Below are 26861 nucleotides of genomic sequence, written 5' to 3' on the forward strand. Positions count from 1 at the left end.
TTCACAGCTATTTGTAAGGCCTCCTCAGACAGCCATTTTGCTTTCTTGCATTTCTTTTTCTTTGGGATGGTCTTGCTCCCTGTCTCTTGTACAATGTCATGAACCTCTGTCTGAACGATGATGATGAACGATGGTTCATCAGGCACTCTGTCTAGCATATCTAGTCCCTTAAATCTACTTCTCACTTCCACTGTATAGTCATAAGGGATTTGATTTAGGTCATACCTGAGTGGTCTAGTGGTTTCCCCCACTTTCTTCAATTTAAGTCTGAATTTGGCAATAAGGAGTTCATGATCTGAGCCACAGTCAGCTCCCAGTCTTGTTTTTGCTTACTGTATAGAGCTTCTCCATCTTTGGCTGCAAAGAATATAGTCAACCTGATTTTGGTGTTGACCATATGGTGATGTCCATGTGTAGAGTCTTCTCCTGTGTTGTTGGAAGAGGGTGTTTGCTATGACCAGTGCATTCTCTTGGCAGAACTCTGTTAGCTTTTGCTTCATTCTGTACTCCAAGGTCAAATATGCCTATTACTCCAGGTGTCTCTTGACTTCCTACTTTTGAATAACGGGCTTCCCTGGTGGCTCAGTGGTAAAGAATTCACCTGCCAATGCAGCAGACATAGGAGACATGGGTTCAATTCCTGGGTTGGGAAGATCCCCCTGGAGTAGGAAGTGGCAACCCACTACAGTATTCTTGCCTGGAAAATTTTATGGACAGAGGAGCCTGGTGGGTTGTGGACCATGGGGTTGCAAAGAGTCAGATGTGAATGAGCACTCATGCGAAGTATCATTGAATACACCTACTGCTGTGGCCCAGATTCGATCTCTGGTTGAAAAAATGAGATCCCAAAAGTCACATCATACAGTCAAATGGGGGAAAAAAAAAGGAAGAAGGTCCTGGGTCCAAAAATTTGACAGTAGCTGATCTAAATTGTAAATCAAACAAAGTACATCTTCTAGTTAATTAAATGAAGCCTTTTAAAAGGGGCCTTTTCAATGAAGCTTCAGTATGATGCTACAAAATCTTTGTGACCCTTTTGTCTTTCCCAGTTATACATAATTATTCATAGCAGTAGTAAATCCAGAATTTGAATCCAGGCAATTTGGCTTTAGAATGCATGCTTTTAGCCACTAAATCATTTTATTTGTAGAGTAACATGTAAATATAAATAAACTGAAATATAAATTGCTGCTTTCTTGGAAAACATAGAGCAAACAAAAAGGTAAGATTTAAAAGAATGAAACGTTCTTGCCCATGCATCCAACCTTACTGTGGATCAAATGGGTCAATTGGGGCTGCTTAATTTTTAACTCCCTGGAATTTTCCTAATCTTATTAAGCAAACTCATGAATAAAACTCTAACTGGTGACCCAAACCCTCAAAAAGAGAGTACTTCTGTTAGCAATCAAGTTTTTTTTTTTTTTTTTTTTCAGAAGGAGCAGTAGGGTTCTTAGAAATATTAAAAGATAGTGGAGGGTCCTGGTAGAAAGCACGTTTTCCCCCCAGGGAGCTTGCTTTCATAGTGGTGTAGCATAGGTGCTTAACTGGAGAGGTTGTATTCATTTGAAGGAGTGAGAAATCTTTTGACCTGTTTTGTGAGGCTGTTCTGTGCAACTGCAATGGGATGGGGGCAGACTGGTGCACAGCATGGTCTTTCTTGACCTCTTTGGCGTTAAGCTTACAACCTGAAACAGAAGAATCCACTGCACTTAATATGTGTTAACATCTGAACATACAGGTCACTAAGTTGCTTGTCTTTTAAATGGAATTAACATATGGAAAATCATGGGTCATGAAATGGTGTCCTCTTTCACAAAGACAAGGCCAGAGCATTTGACACTGAAACTTCTCAGATGAGTGAATTCCATGTCCCCCTTCCTCCCAGGAGGTAGTCAAACAAGAAAAGACTTCCTGAAATCTGTATATTCTCAGGGTTATTGAGCTTTGCAAAGCAGCAAAAGAGATCCAGGATGTTATCAACTTAGTCATCAAAATAAAAACAACAAATTAAGAGTGTTGAATGCGCTAGAATGGGTGTTGAAATCAAAGGAACACTATAGACCAAATAACAGAAACAAATGCATTCCAGTATTTAAAGAATGATAACAATGGCATTTTCAACTGAATGAGGAGTGTTGGAGTTGTTACTACTTTCTTGAAAAAAATGTTTTATCTTTACCTCAAGACAAATAATAACACAAATGGGTTAGAGGCCTAAATTTATAAACAATATTTAAGTGAATATTTATATTCTTAGGATTGAGGGGCTTTTCTAGGCGTGAATTCTAAAATATAACATAAAGCAAATGCTTGATGTAATTCACTTTATTACAGAAAGAAAGAAAAGGAAGGAAGGGAAGAAAGGGAGGGAAGGAGGGGAACATTTAAATCAAACCGAGAAAACTACTGATGTATTTTGTATTCTAGTACAGTTATAACAACATTACTCTTATTAACAAATGCTATAAAGAAATGATACACAAAAGAAATGAAAATAACCGGTGGATACACGAATATAGCATCAATCTCATTAGCAGTCAAAGAAATGCAAACTAAAATAACAAGATACCAATTTTGTTCTTTTAGATTGACAGATATTTATTTTAATTTTAAGTACATAATCTTAAATTTTGGAGAGTATAAAGAAAAGTCCACACCTTTATACTGCTGAGAGGCATATAAAATTGCATGGCCATTCTATAAGGAAATGTATCAATATGTATACAGAATATGTATACAGAGCCTTTAAACAGAACCTACAGTTTAACTGAACAAATCCACTTTCATGATTTCACCCTACGAAAATTCATTAATATGCTTACAAAGTGTTTGAAGGAAAATCTTTTATCTTAAATGACCTTTCAATAGGGGAATTGGTTAAATGAATTATAATACAAAAGCATAACAGAAGACATTGTCACATATAAAAATCATAGCAAAGTTGTCTATTTTTATCATTTGAATTGATAGTCAAAATATACTTTTATGTGGATAAAGAAGTTCAAAATGGTACATACTTTATGGTTGTAATTTTGGAAAAAATATACGTATAAGTCAAAAAAAACACTACTCCAAAATGTTAATAGTGGTTATTTTTGAGTAACTTTTAGTGATTATTTTCTTTTGACCTAAAAATCATTTTATACCTTTTCTTCAGTGACTATGAACTACTTCTATTTCAAAACACTTCAAAGACAAAGTATAGCTCCAATAGTAATTTATAAAAATAAACTTGGTTTTAAAGAAGTTTCAGATTTACAAAAAATTGTGAAGATAATCTGTGAAGTTTCCATATGCCTCACATCCATTCCCTGCATGGTCAAAGATTAAAACAACAACAACAAAAACACTCCTTTTTTTTAGTATTTGTTGGGTTTCTCCACTGTTCTCTTCTTTATTCCCCTTTCTGTAGTCTTTGCAAGGAAATTAAGCACAACCCACCCTTGAGCAGGGGAGTTGTGCTCACTTCTGTGAGTGTAGAACATCTACGTAAATTATGTGGAGTTCTTCTGAATGGAAGATTTGTGTTTTCATTTTTTGTCATTTATTTATATCAGTATTGACTAGAAAATTATTCTATACTTTGGGTTATAATCCAAACCTTTTTTTCTTTTTTGCTTAATTTATTTCAGTTTTGTCAGTTGGGAGGTTTTTCAGTTGGCGCTTGGTCTTCTTGACATACTACCATCCTGTGTGTGTGTGTGTGTGTGTGTGTGTGTGTTCGTGTGCATGAGCACTTTCCTACTTTCTGACACAGCAGAGTGCTCTGGGCTCCTTTGCATTTCTTACTCCAGTTCTATAATTGCCATTTCTTTAAGGAACCTGGCTCTTCTTATAGGGAATTGATATCAGAAGCCATGCAAGCCCTAGGTGTGCTTGTTGCTATTGGTATATTATTGTAAGTCATCTCCTTTGACAGAACAAGGAAATGCATGAGTGTGGCAACTCCTGTAAATACACAAATCTGTATCTCCTTATATAACTCATATGATGAATTCATATGATGGTTCCCTAACCATTACCACTGCATGAATTATTTTAGCCTCCTCCACTTACCATAACCTCCCACTACAACCATGAGACCCCCATCCCCAACTCCAGCCATCCACAATCCAATTTCTATGAGAAACAATGTTATCAACTACAACACTTACATACTGTTCTTTTGGCCTTTATTCTAACCGACTCTACCCATTTCCAGAGTTACTTAGGTCAGCATCTTTTTCTTCTTTTAAGAATTTTTCTCCTTCTTTGTTTTTGTCTGTGCTGAGTCTTTGTTGCTGTTCTGGCTTTCCTCTAACTGTGGTAAATGGGAGTCACTCTCCAGTTGTGGTGCTCAGACTTTTCACGGCGGTGGCTTCTCTCTTTGTGGAGCACGGACTCTAGAGTGCTTGGTCTTCAGTAGTTGGGGTGTGCGGGCTCAGTAGTTACAGTTTCCAGGCTCTAGAGCACAGGCTCAATAGTTGTGGTGCATGGGCTTAGTTCTGCAGCAAGTGGAATCTTCCCAGATTAAGGACTGAACCCATGTCTCCTGCATTGGCAGGTGGATTCTTTACCACTGAGTCACCAGCAAAGCCTAGCATCTTTTTATTCCTCTGCCTTCAGTTCAGTTCAGTTCAGTTACTCATTTGTATCCAACTCTTTGCAACCCCATGGACTGCAGCATGCCAGGCTTCCCTGCCCATCACCACCTCTGGAGCTTGCTCAAACTCATGTCCATTGAGTCAGTGATGCCATCCAACCATCTCATCCTCTGTCATCCCCTTCTCCTCCTTCCTTCAAGCTTCCGCAGTATCAAGATCTTTTCCAATGAGTCAGTTCTTAACATCAGGTGACCAAAGTATTGGATATTCAGCTCCAGCATCAGTCCTTCCAATGAATATTCAGGCCTGATTTCCTTTAGGATTGACTGGTTAGATCACAGTTCAAAAGCATCAATTCTTTGGCACTCAGCTTTCTTTATGGTCCAACTATCACATCCATACATGACTACTGGAAAAATCATAGCTTTGATTAGACAAACCTTTGTAGGCAAAGTAAGGTCTGTGCTTTTTAATATACTGTCTAGGTTGGTCATAGCTTTTCTTCCAAGGGGCAAGCCTCTTTCAGTTTCATGGCTGCAGTCACCATCTGCAGTGATTTTGGAGCCCAAGAAAATAAAGTCTGTTACCACTTCCATTGTTTCCCCATCTATTTCCATTGTTTCCCCAACTATTTGCCATGAAGTGATGGGACAAGATGCCATGATCTTAGTTTTTTGAATGTTGAGTTTTAAGCCAACTTTTTCACTCTCCTCTTTCACCTTCATCAAGAGGCTCTTTAGTTCCTCTTTGCTTTCTGCCATAAGGATAATGTCATCTGCAAATCTGAGATTATTGATATTTCTCCAGCAATCTTGATTCCAGCTTGTGCTTCATCCAGTCCCACATTTCACATGGTGTACTTTGCATATAAGTTAAATAAGCAGGGTGACGATATATAGTGTTGACATACTCTTTTCTGCCTCAGTGACTGTCATTAATATCTTTGTAATGCAGTTAGATTTATCTTTTACAAGCTGCATTCCACTCTGAGATTTCTCAGCCTCCTAAGTGATTTTTTAATTTGTATACATTAAAGCTCACGATGTACTATGAAATCTGAGTTTTGATAAATGCAACAAATGATTTGATTACCATCTTGATACTTTTGCATTTTCCAAGGCTACTCAAATTATCTGTTTCCTCTTGTATGAGTTTTGACCAAAGAATTGACTATTTCATCTAAGTTATTTGATATATTTAAAATTACAAATTTACCACTTTTCACTGCTTTTGCTTTATTCCACAAATTCTGATAACCTGTATCTTCACTTTTATTTGATTAAAAACATTTAAAAATTTATCTTGAGATTTACTTTTTGATCCATCTGTTATTTAACTGTGTGTTTCGAGAACTTCCACGGTGGTCCAGTGTCTAAGACTCTGCTCTCAGAGCAGGGAGCCTATAGGTTTGATGCCTGGTTGGGGAACTAGATCCCACACGCTGCAACCAAGGATTCTGCATGCTGCAATGAAGAAGATCCTGTGTGCCACAACTAAGACTTGTTGCAGCCAAATAAATAAGTAAATATTTAAAACTGTGTTTTTAAATTTCCAAACATTTTGGAGTTTTCCAGTTATCTTTCTGTTATTGATTTCTATTTTAGTTCCATTTGTATGATTTCTATTCTTTTGAACTTGCTAAGCTGTATTTTATGGACCAAAGTGTAGTCCTGGCAAATGTTTTAAGTGAATTTAAGGAAAATATTTATTATGACTCTGTTGGTAGAGTATTCCATAAATGTTAATTATATCAAATTGGTTGATAGTGCTTTTCAGGTCAATTATGTTATTATTGATTTTCTGCCTGTTCGACATATCAGTTACTGACAGAGGGGAGATTTAAGGCTCTAACTATAAGAGTGGATTTGTCTATTTCTCCATTCAGTTCTATGTTTCTGCTTCACTTATCCTGATGTTCCCTGTTACATTTATATACATTTATAATTGTTATGTCTTTTTGGACATTATTACTATGTAATGTTTCCTTATCATTATGTAATTTCCCTTCTTATCCCTGAAAATGTTCCTTGTTCTGAAGCCAGTTTTGTCTGGAATTAGCATAGCTGGAGAAGGCAATGGACCCCACTCCAGTACTCTTGCCTGGAAAATCCCATGGACGGTGGAGCCTGGTAGGCTGCAGTTCATGGGGTCACTAAAAGTCGGGCATGGCTGAGCGACTTCACTTTCCCTTTTCGCTTTCATGCACTGGAGAAGGAAATGGCAACCCACTCCAGTGTTCTTGCCTGGAGAATCCCAGGGACGGGGGAGCCTGGTTGGCTTCCATCTATGGGGTTGCACAGAATTGGAAATGACTAACGCAACTTAGCAGCAGCAGCATAGCTACTTCAGATTTCTTTTAATTACTATTCGTATGGTATATATTTATTCATTCCTCTCTGAGTCATAGGGCTCCCCAAGTGGCACTAGTGGTTAAGAACCTGCCTGCCAATGTGGGAGACATGAGAGACACAGGTTCTATTCCTGGATTGGGAAGATCCCCTGGATGAGGGCATGGCAACCCACTCCAGTATTCTTGCCTAGAGAATCCCATGGACAGAGGAGCCTGGCAGGCTATGGTCTGTAGAGTCTCAATGAGTCGGACACAACTGAAGCGACTTAGTAAGCACTCACGCATCTGAGTCACATTTATTCCTTTCTTTGTCTTTATTTCCCTGTGATTTGAAAGAAAGATTTCTTTCTTCTTGAAGAATACGTGTGGGGTTAAATCTCTTGCTCAGCTTGCTTGGGAGTCCATTGTCTTGCCTTTGCTGAAAAAAAAAAAACCAAATCAATATAATGGTTCTCACTTCAGAGTTGGAGTCAAGATTAGGTCGGAGGGAAAAGGAAGTAGAGAGTATGTCTGCATTTGCCCACTCCACAAAGGCCGGTATTCCTGGAGTTCCATATTCAGACACTAATGAGTCTTTGTGATTGAATAGTTTTGGCTCCGATTACCCTTTCCTTTGTGTCTGTCCAGAAAGACAGTTGGAAAGCTTGCCAACAACCACCACCACCACTCCAAAACTGGCATTTCTTTTGTAACCATTACCTGTGGTCTTCCATGTCACCATCTCTGGAAAAAAACACAGAAATAAGTATCATTTTTAGGCACATAAGAATTTGCCTTTAAAAAAGCCATTTATTAATACTCATGATCTTATTTAGTCCAATAAGATGGGAGGTTTTTGTTGTTGTTTTCTTTTTGTTTATTTCCTTTCTCTCCTTCCTTCCATTTTCTTCATTTAATATCAGAATGATTCAGATAATTGTGAAGTTAGTTCTTTTAATTATACCATTATTTCACTTTTTTTTTTTTTTTGGTGAAACTTGAGAAACAATGAGCTAATTAATACCAAATTTGTGGGATAATCAAGAGGAAGAATGTAATTCTAAGACAATATTTTCCATAGTTGGACTGCCTAAAATGTGAAAGCATATTTAAAACAAACATATCTATTTCTGTTCCTTCACTTTGCTCTGTTGTTACATTATAACATTTTTAAAAGAAATGTGCAATTCCTGACATTTTCAAGAGACCACCTAGCCTGCAGGTATTGCTGTGGAGTCTCCATTCCGCTCATACTATTACAAATATCCCGTGAGGTGAACGTTGCGTATTCCTCACATTTTGGTTACTGCTTTTTACAAAAGTGTCCGTAATGAGGAAATCTGGATGTTCTCTTGCAATTTCTGTGTGCGTGTTTGTGTATGACAGGGAAAGAAATTAGAGGTTAGATATCCCTGCCTTGAATACTTACTCTAATGAAGTTACAACTGTGTATGTTTGGCACACATGGGAAGCAATCATGCTGAATAAGAGGCTATACAAATTATAGTTTTGCATAAATGAATAATTTCATATATGTTGATAATTCATGCACTGTCAACTGATCCAAAGAACACTGATGCTTTCCAAAGTTTTTTTCCTCCCCTTGCTTAGAGGGATACGATTAGAGCCTTTTGTTGATATGAGAGGAGAATAAAACAAATGCCCCTCCTCACACACTACCCACAACTTGACAGACTGTAAAGTTGACCTCAGTGTGTGCCTGCTCATGTGTCTCGGCAGACCAGCACAACACCTACTAGTTCTTCTCCTCGTGGGAAGACTGGGAAATGTTACCAGATGAAAGCATATTCTATTAAATGTGGTCTTTAGCTAATTTCACCAGATAGCATTATGGTGTGTTATTGTTCATGGTTCTGTTAGGGAACCATTGCCTGCAACCACCTACCCTAACCAGGTGGGATAATAACCACTGGCAGTTACCTCACAAGAGGTTCTGGAAAAGAACATGGAATTGGCAAGTTACTGCCAGCTGGAAGAATTCAGGAAGGGCCAAAAAGAGGAAGGAGTCCAGCTCATAATATGCACTGCCACTTTTCCAGAAAACTTTGTGCTGGAATCCATCTTGTCTGAGAGATGTGCATGCCACCAGGAGGTATCCTGAGTCAGACCAATATGGCACAAGCAAGATGATTGACCAGAGACCAATTTATAGTAACCCTATTACCATAAATCTGAGACTGCAAGTCACATGGCAGAGCTGTTCTCCTGAGAAGTATTTCATTATATATCATCACAAAACACTGATATTCACTTTTAGCTCATTTTTGAGGGCGCTAAGACATGGAATATTGGCTGTTGGCCACTCTTCATTTTTGTGAGCAGTGTCCCCTGAGGACACCTAAAAATATGTGGAAGTGACTTTACAGAGGTCTAGAAGACCCTAATGCTAGGAAAGATTGAGGGCAGGAAGAGAAGGGGACAACAGAGCATGAGATGGTTGGATGGCATCACCGATCCAATGGACATGGGTTTGAGTGGACTCTGGGAGTTGGTGATGGACAGGGAGGCCTGGCGTGCTGCGTGCGGTTCATGGGGTCGCAAGAGTCGGATACGACTGAGCAACTGAACTGAATTGAACTGAGAAGTCTCACATTAGTAAAGACAGTAATGATTGAATTATTGCTGTGAATCTGAGTTCATTCATTCCTACAGAAGGGTAAACACTGAGAAAAGGTAGGTTATACTTTTATGTTTGAGCTGCTCCTAATCATATCCTCTAATTTCAGTGCCACCTTCAATGTTCCCCATAGGCTGAGGGATATCAACCTGTGTGCACATGTTTAAATAAGGTTACCTCTTAGTCCTGATATATATAAGCTGGAAACATGATAATGGAAAATTTTAAAAATGAATTGAAGACAGGAAGCACAAAATATTAAGGAAGATAAGTGATCTATTTATAAACAATATATTTTTCTTACATTGATCTGTGTGATTTGGACTAGCCTATGGTATTTTAGAATCATGGTCAGTATTTTTAATATAAATTGTGCCCTGACAAGCAATACAGCAGAGCTTTTGAAGAAGAATTTAAGCATCATTTGCAAAGTCCTTGACCCTATAAGAATTAATCAGCTAATTAATCAATTAGCTAATAGCTACTATGTATCTTTCAAGAGCCCTGTTCTGCTCTTCCATATTCCATTAAGAGATCATACTGGTTTCTCCCTTGATTTCATTTTTGCCTTTCATCTCTGTAGTAACTTGCATGAGGCATCTATGCATAACCTGTCCAGCTATGATTGAATATCTGGTTTCAATGTTTTGCATTTTTTTTTCCAAGTTAAAAATTAAAGGCAAATTCCTGAGGATGGAAATATTGGGAAATGACTACAAAAATAAATAGCTCCCATGGGGCAAATCTTTAAAATCATACTTTTAATTAGGGGCCCAATCATTCATAGCCTCTTTCTTGCAGTCCACTAGTAAATATTACTTTTACAACCTGATTAAATACATGACTCTCATGAATGAGTCTAATTCTTCCTCAGATTTCAAGTGAGAGGGGTCTGAAGGTCGTTCTCACAGATGAAAATAGCTTCCACTTGCCCAACTTGTTGTATTGCACTATGTTGCTGCAGTGAGAGAAGGGACCAGTAACATATTAATAGCAAAGCTTTTCCCACATCCCTGGAAATCAAGACAACCCACCAGATTTTTGCACCCAAGATGAAATTTGGCTTAAAAATTGAAATAAGAATCACTGAGGCAAATTTGTTCCCTCCTATCTGAACAGTCCTATAATTAACAAGGAGAAGAGAGATAAATACATATTCTCCCAGTTCAGCCCCCAAATATAGGCTTTTCTCACAATTGGTTTGCTTGTGTAACTGCCAGACCACAATCTAAGAAGGGCCTCCATCCTGCCATGGAATAGTTTCGTGTATTTAAATCCATTTTTCCATAAATAACGCTTCATTTTACCAGATTCGTTCCTTGTACCCTTTCCACTGTGAATCACAGAATTGGATTTAAATATGTTTCAAGGTTTATCTTGGTGTATTTCTTATTCACAAAGCCGAAGAGCACATAAGAGGCAAAACAGAGCATTTTGGCTGAATCTCCACAACAAAAATACATAAAGGTTTATTGTAGCAACTGACTAAATAACATGGGCCAAAGACTCAAACTTTAAGTGCTAATTGTAAGTGCTTTAACATATTTTTCCCTCACTAACAATTAACACTTACTTCAGTATATCCTTCCCTGCTTTAAACATATGAATGGGCGTAACTGTTCCTTTTCAACTGGCAGCTGTAACACCAATTTAAAAATCTAACAAGTGTTTCCAATACCACTTCCAGTCTTACCATTACCAGCTGGATCTTGAACTGGAGCTTGTGCCAAATGTTTAATTTAAATAAGGATGTCTATCAAATCTGGAGTGTTTGAACTTGGAGTGTGCATTCTCCTTTCTTATGAAAAGTCCTAAGGCCTGGGGCCCCAGCTCTTCTTGTGAAACTGCTGTCTGAAATGTGCAGTGAGATGAGATATTTGAATAGCATCCTGTCCATCATGCTGTGTGGACTCATACTCTCAGTCCTGCATTGGTATCTCTGACAGCCTACTGCTTTCCCTTTCCAGTCCAATAATATTTATTTAAGTGTTGGAACTGACTGAACAGTTGAGGCTTGGAGACCAGTTCTATTGGGATTAAATAACCAGTAAAAGATTTCAGCAAAGGGAAAGGAAATATAAAGGGTGAAAATTATTTTACAAAGAAAAAAGCATTAATGAAAGACAGACTTGCTTTCCAGATCATACTTTTTTCTAAACCCATTTGTAAACTATCTTTTCTGTTAATAGTTCTTAGATTGTATTGTCTACTACTGTTGAAACCTGCAGATTTTTCAAGTTCATAGAAGTCACTTTACAGTGGAATAGTATTTGACATATATTTTTATATAATATAATAATATATTTATTACTAATAATTTATTATTTATAACAATCTATATTTCATAGTTTTTATACTACCATATTTTTATAAGATATACTTTATAATTTTTTATACTGTAATATCTCCAATATTTAAGATCTGAGAAAGTTAGGATGCTTTCTTTGATTTTTTTACCTAAAAATCTTTTGGGAAAGATAAGGAAAATGTTGGCTCTGATAATTGGAGATTTTGATGCTGGATGAAAAGGATAAGTCTAGTTCTGGAATCAGACTGTGTAGCCTGAAGCCTGTTTCTGTCATAGGCACTAGATGTGTGACTCAGAACGAGTCACTACATTCCCCTTTGCTTCATGTATAACACGCATACCTACCACTAAGAGTATGTAAAGATCTAAAGAGTGATATATTAAAACCTTAAGTATGGCATTTGGTATTAGCTAAGTGCTTAACGTGTGTGTGTGTGTGTTTAATCGCTAAGTCCTGTCTGACTCTTTGTGACCCCATGAACTGTAGCCAGCCAGGCTCCTTTGTCCATGAGATGTCCCAGGCCAGAATACTGTAGTGGGTTGCCATTCTCCTTCTCCAGGGGATCTTCCTGACCCAGGGATGGAAACTGTACCTCCTGTGTTGCAGATGTTACAGGCAGATTTTTTTTTACTACTGAACCACCAGGGAAACCCAAATGCTTAATAAATACTAGCTATTGCTCTGATTATGTCAAGTTATGAAACATGATGATTCTTTCACCTTGAGAGAAGCCCATGCTGAACTGGTCGTACCTGTAGGACTTGATATATCTGGAGATGAAGGAAGGCAAGAGAAACAAATGGATAGTCAAAATACCAAGTACTATAAACTAGAATTGACAATGCATCTTGGGCACCAAAGTAAAAAAGCTCATTTAAGCATATATCATGATAATTAAGCTTAGTGTATCCTTTCACTAAAAATTCATTGACCTTTAGGCAAAGATGTAGGCATATTAACTTTAAATATGTGCACGGGGGCATACATAGAAAAATAGAGAAGGAAGGCAGACTGGAAGTTTCCCAGTGTATTAATGCTGGATTTTATTTTCTATATAAAGGCATAGTACTAGATCGCCAGATCTTATAGAAGCAATAAAATTTTTTTGTGTGTAATAATTCAGTGATGCAGCCATTAGCTCAGTCTATCCTGAACCAAACTGATTTTGGGCATGAGATTTTAGAAGAATTACTGAACCATTAAGAAACTAGAGACTATCAACACACGGTTAAGTTGTAAGGGTGATGAAGACTATCCTCTTGTCTCCATTTTTTACTACTAACTACTCTTTTGTAGTTTTCTTCACTATTTCCTGTCTCCTCTTTATTTCTTTATTTTCAAGTCTTCCAGGAAGTTCTCAACCCTCATATGTCTATCAATTCTGTTTCAGTAATTTAATCCACACTCACAGCTTCATTAGCAATAACCACTCTAAAATCTAGATATGAATTGACAAATGCCTGATAGATTCAGACCTTTCTTATGGAGTAATGGCATTTTATCTTTATCATAACTAATATCCAAATACACTAGCTTCCCTGGCAAACTAGAGCCTTTGTCTAAATTTCCTGTTTCTGCAAATGGCACAGGCTTGTTGCCTTAGGAACTAACTATAACCTTTGATTTTTAATTTTTCTATCCTTTCCCCATCCAATCCATTGTCAAACCTATAGAATTTTTCACAATATCTTCTCCCATCTCCTCCTTTCCATTTAAATGTCATCATTCTAATATAAGTCTTTATGGATACATTGGTAATAGCTTTGCCTCCTGGACAAGCTGCAAATGAGAGAGCTGATAAGACATCTGATTCAATTTTGGTCTTAATCTATTCCCTTGTCCCCAATCTTATTATCAAACTCATACTCTTGAGGCAGTTACAGGAACTGCCACAGTCACGGTGGTTAAAATTCTGCCCTTCCTTTGCTTAAAATCTTTTATAACTTATTGCTTATCTTAGAAGTCCTAAATATTTTGCACATCACACACATGATACTGCAAGTTTACTCAAGTAATAAATTTCCATGTGTTATTAAAGGAATGGAGTGATAAATTCTTCCCTTTCTTCCCCACTCAGGAAAACATAGCAAAATGCCATTCAAGGATGGGAAGGATGGAACTGTCTGTGAATCCTCCCTTAGAAAAATAACAATTTAACTGATGAAAGTTTTTCGGAAAATAAATAAAGGCATATAGCAAATGGAGAAACATTCATTCACGAAAATCTATTAACCCTCAATTAGAACAGCAAGAATTTGTAGCATTTGAGCTATAATCCAAAACATATAGGAAAATAGGAGTAGAAAAGAATTACTTCAGCTTAATAAAGAACATCTTCAAGAATCATACAGGTAACAAACATCATGTATAATGTGAATGAGTCAATGCTTTCCTCTAAAATCAGAAACAAGACAAGATATTCATTTATACCTTTCTTATTCAACATAATACTAAAATTCTGGCAAAAACATCAAGATAAGAAAAGGACATAAAAAGCTTATGGATCAGATTTAGCAAATCTCAAAGTATGTGTGCATGTGTATATAACTTCTATGTGTATATACATGTGTATGTATATATACGTGTGTGTATCTTCTAAAACCATGTATATACACCTCCTCCAACTAATAAATTAGTTGAGCAATGTCTCAAGATATATGACTAACATACAAAAATCAATTATATTTCTGTATATTAGCAATGAGTTTACAGGCACCAATATTAAAAATACAGTTAGTAACTCAGAAGGAGAAAAACAAACATATTTGTGTATTAATGCATACACGTGGAATCTAGAAAAATGGTATAGATGATCTTGTTTGCAAAGAAGAAATAGAGGCACAGACATAGAGAACAAATATATGAATACCAAAGCGGAAGGGAAGATGAGTAGGAGATTAGGACTGACACATACTCACTACTGATGTTATTTATAGAATAGATAACTAATATGAATCATGGTATAGCACAGGGAATTCTACCTAATACAGCGTGGTGACCTAAATGAAAAGGCAAGTCCAAAAGGGAGGGGATATATGTATATGTGCTTCACTGGTGGCTCAGCTGTAAGAAATCTGCCTGCAATGCATGAGACAAGCAGACGCAGGTTTGATCCGTGGGTCAGGAAGATCCTCTGGAGGAGGCCGTGGAAACTCACTCCAGTATATTTGCCTGGAGAATCCCATGGACAGAGGAGCCTGGCTAGCTACCGTCCATAAGGTTGCAAAGAGTCAGACACTACTGGAGAGACCGAGCGTGCATGCACAGAGCTGATTCACTTTTCTGTAGAATAGAAACTAACCCAATACTGTAAAGCAACTGTACACCAGTAAAGTTAATTTTTTAAATTTGCATAAAAGTAAATATAAGAGTTTTGGGAAAAAATGAAATTAAACAATACACTGTTATTTACAGTCACTCAAAAATAATGGAATAAAGTGCAAACATAACAATACATGTACAAATATTGTAGCTGAAAACTGCAAAATGCTAATGAAAGAAATCAAAGATCTAAATAGATCTCATCTGACCACATTCATGCTTGTGTTCATGGACTGGAAAAACTCAACCAAATGCTGGCGAAGGATGCGGAGAAACTTGGTTATTTGTATATTGCTTATGGGACGTAAAATGGAATAGTCCCTTGGAAGAATATTGCAGCTTTAAAAAAAAAACAAACTTGCAACTACCTATGACTCAGCAATTCCGCTCCTTGCCTTTTATCTCAGAGAAATGAAAATTTATGGTCACACAAAAACTTGTACATGAATGTTTATAACAGCTTTATTCATTATAGCTCCAAACTAGTGACAACCTGAAACTCTTTTAGTGGGTGAATGATTAAAGTGTGGCATATTTCTACCATAGAATTGTATATACCAATAAAAAGAAATAGACTATAATACACAACAACCTGGATTATTCTTCAGAGAGTTATGATGAGTAAAAAAAAAAAAGCCAATGCCAAAAGGTTATGTACTGGGTGATACCATTTCCATAACATCCTTGAAATGATAAAGTTATTGGAATGGAGAACAGATTTGTGTTTGCCAGGGTTGATAAGAAAGAGTCAGGGGTGAAGGGAAGTGGGTACGAGTGCAAAAGGACACCATGAAGGATCCTTGTGGTGATAGAAGTGTTCTATTTGACTATTAATGTCAATAACCTTGTTGAGATATCACATTGTAGTTTTGAGAGATGTTACTATTGGCTGAACCTGTGTAAATGAAACATAGGATCTCTACATTATCTCCTACAGTTGCATGTGGATCTATGATCATTTCAGAATAAGAAGTCTGTTGTTAGCATTATTTACTCTGGCCCCACTGGGTCTTAGCTGTGGCATGCAGGGGCTTATCTCCAGTTGCGGCCTGGGGCCTTCTTGTTGCAGTGCATGGGCTGCGCTTGTTGTGGAGCACGGGGGTCTAGAGTGTAAGCGTTTCCATAGCTGTGCTGTTGGGACTGTAGTTGTGGCACACAGGTTTAGTTGCCCCAAGGCGTGAGCAACCCTAGTTTCCCAACCAGGGACTGAACCTGTGTCCCCTGCATTCTTAAACACAACTACCAGGGAAGCCTCAGAATGAGAAGTGTATTAAAAACATTTCACCTAATCCAGGTAGGGCTTTCCTGGTGGCTCAGACAGTAAAGCATCTGCCTGCAGTGTGGAAGACCTGGGTTTGATCCCTGGGTCAGAAAGATCCCCTAGAGAAGGAAACAGCAATCCGCTCCAGTATTCTTGCCTGGAGAATTTCATGGACAGAGGAGCCTGGCAGGCTATAGTTCACGTGATCGCAGTCACACAAGATTGAGTAACTAACACTAAATCCAGGTACGTAACCAGGGGCCTGTAAACCATGAATAAAATTACAACTTTCATTCGTTAGAAACTGTAATCATTAAAACTGAGAAAGAATTGAAAAAAAGAATTGGCAGTTGAAATGAAAATGAATAAAATGTCTTATAGTCAAAGATAAAGTAACACAACTTTTTTTTTCTTTGTTACTTGCTTGCTCTATGTGCATGTGTATTTGTATGTATGACCTCATGTGTATGGTTGAGTGCGCTGTATGAATTTCTTCCAACACCACCAACAACAAAAAATTAAGAAATAGAGGAGAAGAAATACAAAGTTAGAAAATGAGCTTGAAATTGTCACCTCTTGAAGACTAAGGCACTCATTCTTTCAGTAGCTAGGAATGTAGGTTGATTGCTCCCAGCTGTGTCCCCTCATTGAGCATTCTCTTTGGTCTAAGGAAGATGCTTCTTCCAAGGTTATGCCTGGGTAAGCCCACATCCAGTAACTAGCTGATGCCTGGATTTAGGACAACTCTGAGATGGTAGCCCAGCATGAAGTGCCCATTTTTTCCCAGGGAATCCGAACTAAAACAATTGATGCCAGATCTGCTCCAAGAAAGCCAACTGTAAAATGGGCTTTGAGGTCTCCATCACCTACCAGTTGACTGACAATAAAAACTCCATCACTGATAGCCCTTGCCTTCTATCAGGATGCAATTATGAGCTGGAATGTGATACTGATGGAAGGAGATGGACTGAATGGTCCAATATCTAAGGTATATATGAGGTAGAGAAGTACTAATTGCATGTATTAAGGAATTAAATTATAGTTGCTGAGTGCTATCAATTAATTGGAGAAAGATAATGACAGGTTGAGAATGATTAATCAAAATTTAAGCAGAAGTGTGAAAGACCAAAGGCCTCTTGGACAGCAGAGACAGCATATGCTCTTGTAGCCAAAGGATAAAAAATGATTATGAAAAGCTTCAGTATTTAATTATTTAGATAGTATGTAGAACTCTAAAGAAGGCTGTTCAAACCCAAGCATTACTATAAGTCAAGTCCTGATTAGGAAGGAATAGAATTCTGAGACTTGAACTGTGAAGATCTGAGTTTGATGCACACCAAAATAATGAAATCTTATTTCTCTGGGCACTTAAAGGCTCCTAGTTAGAACTGACCTATTCTTTCTCCTTATAGACTGGCAAGGGATGTGTGTGTTCAATCGCTCAGTCATGTCTGCCTCTTTGTGGCCCTTTGGACTATAGGCCACCAGGCTCCTCTGTCCATGGAATTTTCAAGGCAAGAATACTGGAGCAGGTTGCCACTTCCTACTCCAGGGGATCTTCCAGCTCAGGGATCAAACTCAGGTCTCTTGCATCTCCTGCATTGGCAGGTGGATTCTTTACCACTGTGCCACCTGGGGAGCCTGGCGAAGAGGGTATCAACATGGTTTAGGAACTCAGTTATGGTGGTCTCCACAGTCATATTCCAGGACTGACTATTGGAGATGCTGTTACAGGCCTGGGTTCTCTAGTAGCATTGAGATGATTAAAACACAAATAACTGAGGACAGCTGGTTCCATCTAATACTTAACTATCAGAAGATAAGTGTCACAATTATAATAAATGGCAAGTTCACAAAGTATGGAGATGGTTCATAAAACACTGTGCTTCAAGTGGCAAAATAGATGGGTCACCAACAAGGATGTTGTTTAAACAATATGTAATTGTTTAGGCAGTTGGAATCAAAGATGAAGGATCAGGAGGCTGAGCACAGTCTCCCCAAGCAAAAGTCACAGACCCCTTGCTTAGTTTCCAGACCTTAGCCAATGATAATATCTGAACTCCATTGAGAGAGGGAGGCTCGGTATAAATGAAGAAGGATCTTGAATGTTAGGGCAAGTATAGATGGAAAGGATTTCCCAGTTTGTACAAAGGAGCTTATAGCTATTTAGTCCGATAACTACTTACTGGGAAAGGGAAATATTCAAACATTTTGAAGATAGTTAAACTCAATACCCAAGTAGACACTGATATTCAAGAAACTACAGTGTCATCCTGGCCCCTCTGTTAGAGTGGGGTCCTGAAACAGCCGGATAATAATGGAGCCCTGGCACCAGATTTATAAAAAGTAAACCTACTTGGTCCATAGAATTACCTGGTAGACATTTCCTTTGTTCCAAAGTGTTTAATTAGAAATAACATTCTGATGGGCCCTCCCTGGTGATTCAGTGGCTAAGAATCTGCCTTGCTGTTAGGAGGTGTGGATTTGATTCCTGGTTGGAGAACTAACACCCCACATGTTTCAGGGCAACTAAGCCTGTGTGCTGCAGCTACAGCACTGATGCAGCTAAGACAGCCAAGACCTGCCCCATCCAAGAGTGAAATAAAATAAATATTTTTTAAAAGAAATAACATATTGGTAATGGCAAAACCCACATGTTGGCCCATAAGTTGAAGAGCTATTAAAGTGCGGAAGACTAAGCAGAAGTCCTGAAACTAACCCCATCCCAACCAAGATATCAAATCCCAAACAATATTTTATCCCAAGGACATGACAAAGATGAGTGCAACCTATAAAATACCTAAAGAATGCAGACATGATGGTCACCATAATTCCTTGATATGATCCAGCATTCTGGCCTCTACAGAAACCTGTAGTTGGATCCTGGAGATTACTATAGACACTTAGACAAATAGCAGCCCCATTTAAAGCTGATGTGCCAGATGTGGAACCATTGCTAAAACAGATTAAAATGGCTTTAGGAGCATTATATGTGGTCATTGACTGAGTAAATACATTCTTCCATCCATATCAGCAGAGGGTTAGAAGCAATTTATAGGAACACATTTAGACATAGCATTATAATGTCATTTTGGTCCACACCATTTCAATCACGCAAAATGGGCATGAAATGATAGGCACCTGGAGGCCTTGATAAGATCTATGATACTCCAGTAGGAGATAATCCCTAATATTCAGTGAAGATTTTAAGAGTTCAGATTTTAAGAGTCTGGGACATGCTAGAATATTCTGTCCAAAGTAAAAGACTATGCAATGCATCTTACAACACCCAATAAAAAGAAAAAACACACAACACAATGACATAACACAGTATTTGTGGTTGGGAACACTGCTGCAGCCTACTTAGAGAGTGACACGAGAAATGTCCAGAATTCAGTGGGTAGTAGACCCAGAGAGAGAAAGGCTCTGCCCCTGGGTTGTAAACAGCCCTATCACTTGTTTCCTATAAACAGGCAGGTGTTCGTATGAGATAACATGCTGTGTGAGGTTTATGGCAAGCAACCCAAAGGTTCTGGAAGAAGGCCATGCCATCTGAAGCCCAGAACTATATACCATTTAAAAATCCATTCTTGATGTGTTATTAGGTCCAGGTATTATTGGGTCATGAGAGATTAACGGAACATATTGCCAGGACCATATATCATGAGTTGGCTTTTGCCAGATTCACCAAGTCATAAAAGGTGGGCCCTGCAGCATTTCAAGATAGAAATGGTGCATCCATGATTAACAGGAGCAGGACCAAAAGGCCTACATAAGTTGTATCAGCAGGTGGTACAGCCCCAAGTCATCTACCCCCATTGCACTGGTTCTTCACCATCAGATGCTCCATTCATACAAGGAGTCCCATAGGAGTAGCTGACAGAGGAAGAAAGTGGTAGTTTGGTTTAAAGATGGTTCAACTCAGTGTGTGCAAGCTGAAAATGAACTGCTTCTAATCTGCAGTGCCACTTAAGGATGACGTTGAAAGAGCAGTGAGAGAAATCCTCATGATAAACAGCTTTCGGTGGGGGATTTTTCCTGATTATATATGGAAAAAGAAGTGGCCCAAGGTAAGAAAATACATGGCTCATTGGTTGAGGTCCTTGAAGAAGAAAGATTAAAAGACTGGAGACAAGCAGATATTGGGTAGGATCATTTAGATGAACTTATGGGAGTGGGTATGAAGTGTGAGTATCTTTAGAGCTCTTATTAACACCTACCAAAAAGAATCCACCAAAGAAGGGGCCCTGGACCACAAAGTGGATGGCCTCTACCCTCTGCCTGCAACAGTGAGTTTGTGAGTGGAGTAGCACAGTAGAAGACATGGAGGCTGCACAGAGGCCAGTGGCATGGACTCCCACTAAGTAGAGCTCACAAAGGCTTTGCTTCTGTCTAATGTTCAATTTGTCAGCAACAGAGGCCGCTGCTAAACCTTGGTCATGGCACCATCCATCAAGAACAATCAGCTACTTGGTGGCAGGTTGATGACACTGAACTCCTTTCATTCTGCCAGAAGGCAGCAATTTATCTTTACTGAGATGATCACATATTTGCCCTTCCTGCCCACAAGAGCTTAGCCAGCACCATTATCTGAGGTCTTGGAGATTGTTTGAGCTACCAACATAGATTCTCATATAATATTGCCTCAAAAGAAAAGACCCACAAAGCAGTAAAGAGGTACAGAAGTGGACACTGACTATGCAATCCACTGGTCCCATCACAGGCTGCATCACTCAGAAGTTGCCAGCATGAAGTATGAAAATATCTTTTGAAGATGCATTTAAAATGCCAATTTGAAGATGATACTTTGAATGACATAATGTCTTTCAGTACAGGATTTTTACCCCAAATCAGTGATGATTTTATGATGTTGGGCCACTAACAGGTAGAAAATATGGGTCTGGGAACCTAGAGCCACAAGTATGAGAGAGCCTGCTTGTCATCATTCACTTCTACCCATGTGAGGGTTGGTGTTTCCTGCCCCAAGTCCTTAGTCTCCTGTGGATCTACAGTTCCTTGTTCCCAGGTGGGAAATATTTCCATCATGCCATACTTTTATTACAAAGGGAGAAATCACAATTAGGTGAATGTTTCAGTATCTTTAAATGACTGCTCAAGGCTACTTTATCCATTAATGAATCTATCTGATTCTCCCTCCAGGTCCCCAAATGTAAAATAACCATTAACCATAGTGAATATTGGGCTTCCCTGGTGAGTCAGATGGTAAAGAATCTGCCTACAATGTGGGAAACCTAGGTTTGATCCCTGGGTTGGGAAGAAGCCCTGGAGGAGGGCATCATGACCTACTCCAATATTCTTGCCTGCAGAATCCCCATGGACAGAGGGACCTGGTGGGCTATTGTCCACAGGGTTGCAAAGAGTTGGACATGACTGAGCCAGTAAACACATTGAGAATATTGAGAAAATTCTGAAAAATTATTCACTATAGAACCCAATTTCTAGGAAAGTCCCTAGCATATCATAGATTCTCAGTGCTTGATGAATGAATGGATAAATGAATGACTCATTGGCAGCAAACATCAAGCAACTGAAATATACAATGATAGAATTGTGTAATATAGTCTTTTGGAAACTTGAACTTGTACTAGAACTAAAAAACATGAGTTGCTACTTCATGATTATGAAAAGTAGTTACTTCAGTAATAAAAGCCAGTGTTACAATTGAACTTTTGGTTGAAAAATGCTGAATCCATTAAATATCCTCATAGCATGTCATAAAAAGAAAATAAAGAAATGAGATAGATGTTAAGGGTATAGCTGTAATAAATTCACATTTGATGATATTATATGATGTAAGGACAAAAAAAGTAGAAATACTCATTATATACTAGGTATGGGACCATAACTTGGATTTTAATCAACACACTGTTCTTGATTTAAAAATTGTGAAGTATGTAATTTTTTTTGTAGTATTTCAGTCAGGTTTTACCATTTTTTCCTTCTAAAAGGTAATATAAAGTAAATATTTACTATGACTATCAAGATCTTTAACTGAGATTCTAAATCTTGCTCATTTCTGGCAGAAAAAAAATTTTTTTTATAAAATTTTTTATAAAATTTTTATTTATAAAAATTTATTCTACTATGTGTGAAAGACATCCTACTACAGTGTCTATTAGTGTTTACTTATTTATTTAATAAATATTGAAGTAGCACTTACTAAATACCAAGCAATGTTCTAAGCACTTTGCCAAGATAAATTCATGTAATTCTCATAGCATTTGGTGGTTATTATCTCCACTTCACAGAGAGAACTGGAAATGCAGAGAGATGGAGTGCCCAAGGCCAAAAGGCAATAAGTGGGGCTGGGGTTTGAACCAAGACAGTCTCCTGAGGCCATGCTCTTTGAGGCCATGCTCTTTAAGTCCACGTTGTGTTTCCTCTCTAAGTATTTGATCCCAAGGTAAACAGGAACGAATTATACAAATAATTAAGTAATCAATAACTTCCTGTGGTTTTCCCTCCTAAGCATCCATTATTTTAACTAGTTCTGTCAATGAGTTCAATAGGAGGTCCATTTCTAGTCCCTGGATGAATATATACCTGCTGGCAGGAAGACAGAAGGCATTGTAGGAGGGTGAGAAAGAGAAGAACATTAGGAATTCCTCTGCACTGTACATTTCTCGATCCATATGCATATCACATTCTTAACAGAAAATAGCAAGAAATACCCCCGTCCACCAAGCATATACATACCTGGTACTGTGCTCACCCTTTAGATTGACGTTCATTATCTCTTTAGTCTCACAGAAATTCTGCAATGTAAGGGCTACTATTCCCTCTATTTGATAAACAAGACAACTGGGGCTCTGAGAGCACAAGCAACTCCCTGTAGTCACTGAGGTGTGTGTAACTTCAAAGCTATGTCTGCTCATGGTGGCTGCCACTTACACCACTGAGAAAATTGATCTGACTGATGTGCTTTTTGTAACTGTCTCTTTGCGGCTCAGCTCAGCTTTTGTTGGAGTCATGCTTTGGTTTTGGTTTCCCTTTTGCTCTGTGGCTTTGGCGCAATCCCTAAACATGCCCTATTTATTCTATCCATATGGCCGTTTTTGATGCCACACAGTTTGCTACGTTAGAAGATGGCTCATGTTTGTTTTTTCAGTTTAGCCTCAGGGCTCTGATAGCCACTGCTTTGTCATCCAGGTCAGGGAATAATCCAGGAGCCTTGGGGAAAACAGATTCTCACCACTGGCCTCTATGGCTTTGGCTACTTCCTACATGATGAGGATATAGGGCTGGATTTGATAATGTAGTTTTCTGTGTGTTCTCTCATTGTTTATGCCACATCTGCCTCTTGGAATTTGTGTCATTGAATCACTGTAATTACAGCCATTGGATAATTCCCTCCCTTTTGCAAGACATCTCCGACTGCGTGAGTCATCAGAGAAAAACGACCTAACATCCTTGGGGTACCATCAGGCGGCAAAGTCCACTGCTCATTCAGAAGTGGTTATCAGCCATGTCCAAAGACGTGGCTTCTGTTCCCACTCACTGGACGGAATGCGAGACGTAAGTAGCTCTCTAACTGAAAAGCCACAAATGATAGGAATATCTTTGTCAACACGAAAGCCAGAATTGGGACCCAGAACCTGCTTTAAGATGTTCACAGAATAAACCATGAAGCTATCCCTCAAAAGGAGGGGCGGGAGTGAACCAAGGGAAACCTTCCCGTACTTTTTCTGCTTTCTCATCCTCCAGCCTGGGCAAAGAAGCAACTCCCTACCACCTAGTGAAATGATGAAATATTGTAAGGCAAATATCTGATTTAATATGTGAAAAGAGTTCTCGAAAGAGTGAAAATGAAACAGAAGAGTACCCTAAAGGTGACAAAGTTCTGTGTGTCTTCAGCTCCTCCTATTTCTCTGCTGCTCCTTCATCACGTTGCTGCCTCGTCACCGGGCCTGGGGGGAGAGCTTCGCTTTGCCAGTGACAGCCCCTCTGGTGTTTCCAACACTGCATTAGCGAAGGGAAAGGACCGTGCCTTACGGTTTTCCTTCCTGACTCACGCTCTGGGTGTTTAGTGACTGAAGAGAAAGTCGCTCAGTCGCGTCCGACTCACTGTGACCCCACGGGCTGTAGAGTCCATGGAATTCTCCAGACCAAAATACTGGAGTGGGTAGCCTTTCCCTTCTTCAAGGGATCTTCCCAAACCAGGGATTGAACCCAGGTCTCCCGCATGGCAGGCGGATTCTTTACCAGCCGAGCCACAAGGGAAACCCAGGTGAAGTAGGAGATATTATAAATGAGGTTTTATTCAACTGTTTTTTTTTTTTTTTCCCAAGAAAAATACGAGTTCCCATTTGTACCCTTGCTGCTGCCGCTAAGTCACTTCAGTCGTGTCCGACTCTGCGCGACCCTATAGACAGCAGCCCACCAGGCTCCCCTGTCCCTGGGATTCTCCAGGTAAGAACACTGGACTGGGTTGCCATTGCCTTCTCCAATGCATGAAAGTGAAAAGTGAAAGTGAAGTCGCTCAGTCATGTCTGACTCTTTGCGACCCCATGGACTGCAGCCTACCAGGCTCCTCTGTCCATGGGGTTTTCCAGGCAAGAGTACTGGAGTGGGGTGCCATTGTTTTGTATCCCTACTAATGCAACGATTGCAAAACAAACACGGACCCAAAGAAATGGGAAAGGAGAAAAACGTTATATATTTTCTGAAATATACAGAGAGAATGTTTTCCTTATTACTACAATGGGAGCCACGTTGGCTTCCTTTCCTCTTGAGATGGGCAGGCTGACTGTCCCTGTGATTTGAGATCACATAGAGATGATCTGTCTGTGAATGTCCATCCTTCACTTCCACTCTGTTGTGGGTCCACAAGGTTAGGGCATTGCCTCTAGAAAGTCATAGTGAAAATTCAACCTAGGAGGATTCACAGACTAATCCCTCCACTTCCATTAATATGGATAATTTCTTGATTTTCCAAAGCAAAATACTCTCAAAAATAAAGTCTATGGTAGAACTCTAGAATTAAAAAATAAAGAGGAATTGAGTTGCTCTGTTTGCAAAGGAAAGGTAGGACTGGAATTTTCTCAGATACTCTGAAGAAATACTTTCCAGCAGTGACCCCGAGACCCATCTATGAGATGTTACACCCCTGTGGAACATTCTTTGAGAAGCACTCAATTGTTGATCAGATTTTAAAAAGGACACCTGAGCCCTGTGGGGATGCAACCTAACTGGTTTTCTTGTGGTGACGTGAAAAGTCAGCTATGAAGGAAGGAAGGAAGGGCAGTGGGTGCCACAGTGGGGTAACTGGAATTCAACCATCAAAGCAAGTGTTAGCAGTGGAATTTCACTCAATTAATGTCATAGGGGTCTTTAAGTGTTTCCAACTCTTAATGTCACATCCAAGTTTTGGACAAAGGTCTCTGGCCTATACATGATCATTTTCTCAGGGTCCTATGTAGTCTTTTTTTGATGTGCTGTGCTTGGAGAAACTGAGAAAGCAACTCAAAGAACCTACACATAGGGAAGTGTATTATAGATCAATTTGAATGTGAGTTTATTCCACTATCAGGATGTATATACCTCACACAGAGAAGCAGAAAAATCAAGAGAGATATAAGACTTTAGGTCATACCCAGACAACTTTATGATTGAGATAAGAATAAAGCCTTAGCAAGAGTACCCAAAACCTTAAGCAACTCACAGCATAAACTTGACATCTAAAGACCAAAATCTTTATTTGTTCAGTAAAGGATATCAGTAATATTTAAATTATTAGTAAATGAAAACAGTAAACTTTTTTTTTTTTTCAAAATTGGTTTGGCTATCCTTGTTTAGAGCTGATTAAAAAAAAAAAAGCTTCCTTGTGATCATCTTGTTTTAGGCAAGGATTATTTTTCATGGTTAAAAAGTAAAACCTCTTTTAACTGGGGTGGTGTTGACAAGAGCTGCTCCAAGCAATTTCATATAATAGAATTTCACAGTAAAAGATTAACTACAAACCACTGACCTGGCCTGTTGTCTTTCTCAATACTACAATTTTGCTACTGAAAAAGGGTTTGCTATTCAAGAATGTAAAAGTGGGATTCAAGAATCAAGCCTTTTCATCTCTCATGGGATATTGTCCTTTATCAGAACATTCTTGGTGGATAAATATGTAAATTATTATGCAAAGCAGGATGGAGTAATTCAAATTGACAGTTGCCCTATTTAAAAAAAATTAAAATATGGAAGGCTTGAAAACGTGTCTCCTGACAACAATAGAAGTTCTTGTGAAGATCAACGTTATTTGGTATCATTTTCATATATTTTTCATGCAGATGAATTCTTCTTGCTTTACTTTCTATTCTGAGATTTTTTTCCTCCACCACTGTATTTGATAAAAATAGTTTCAATGGGATTATTTAAATTTTAGTTGATATATATATCATAGAAAATACAG

At 38.6% G+C, this 26861-nt stretch overlaps 1 long non-coding RNA gene across 1 annotated transcript in view; it reads right to left on the minus strand.

Annotated features, from left to right (window-relative positions):
• Window positions 1-2309: 2309 nt before the first annotated feature.
• LOC139038064 (uncharacterized) overlaps window positions 2310-26861 on the minus strand; it is a 32034-nt gene continuing 7482 nt past the window's right edge. The window contains exons 2-3 of the long non-coding RNA XR_011490986.1: window positions 7633-7656; window positions 2310-7351 (exon numbers count right to left, since the gene is read on the minus strand). This is a non-coding gene — a long non-coding RNA (uncharacterized lncRNA). The remainder of the gene's footprint in view (window positions 7352-7632; window positions 7657-26861) is intronic.

The sequence above is a fragment of the Odocoileus virginianus genome, chromosome 13 (genome assembly GCF_023699985.2).
Source record: "Odocoileus virginianus isolate 20LAN1187 ecotype Illinois chromosome 13, Ovbor_1.2, whole genome shotgun sequence".
Lineage (NCBI taxonomy): Eukaryota > Metazoa > Chordata > Mammalia > Artiodactyla > Cervidae > Odocoileus > Odocoileus virginianus.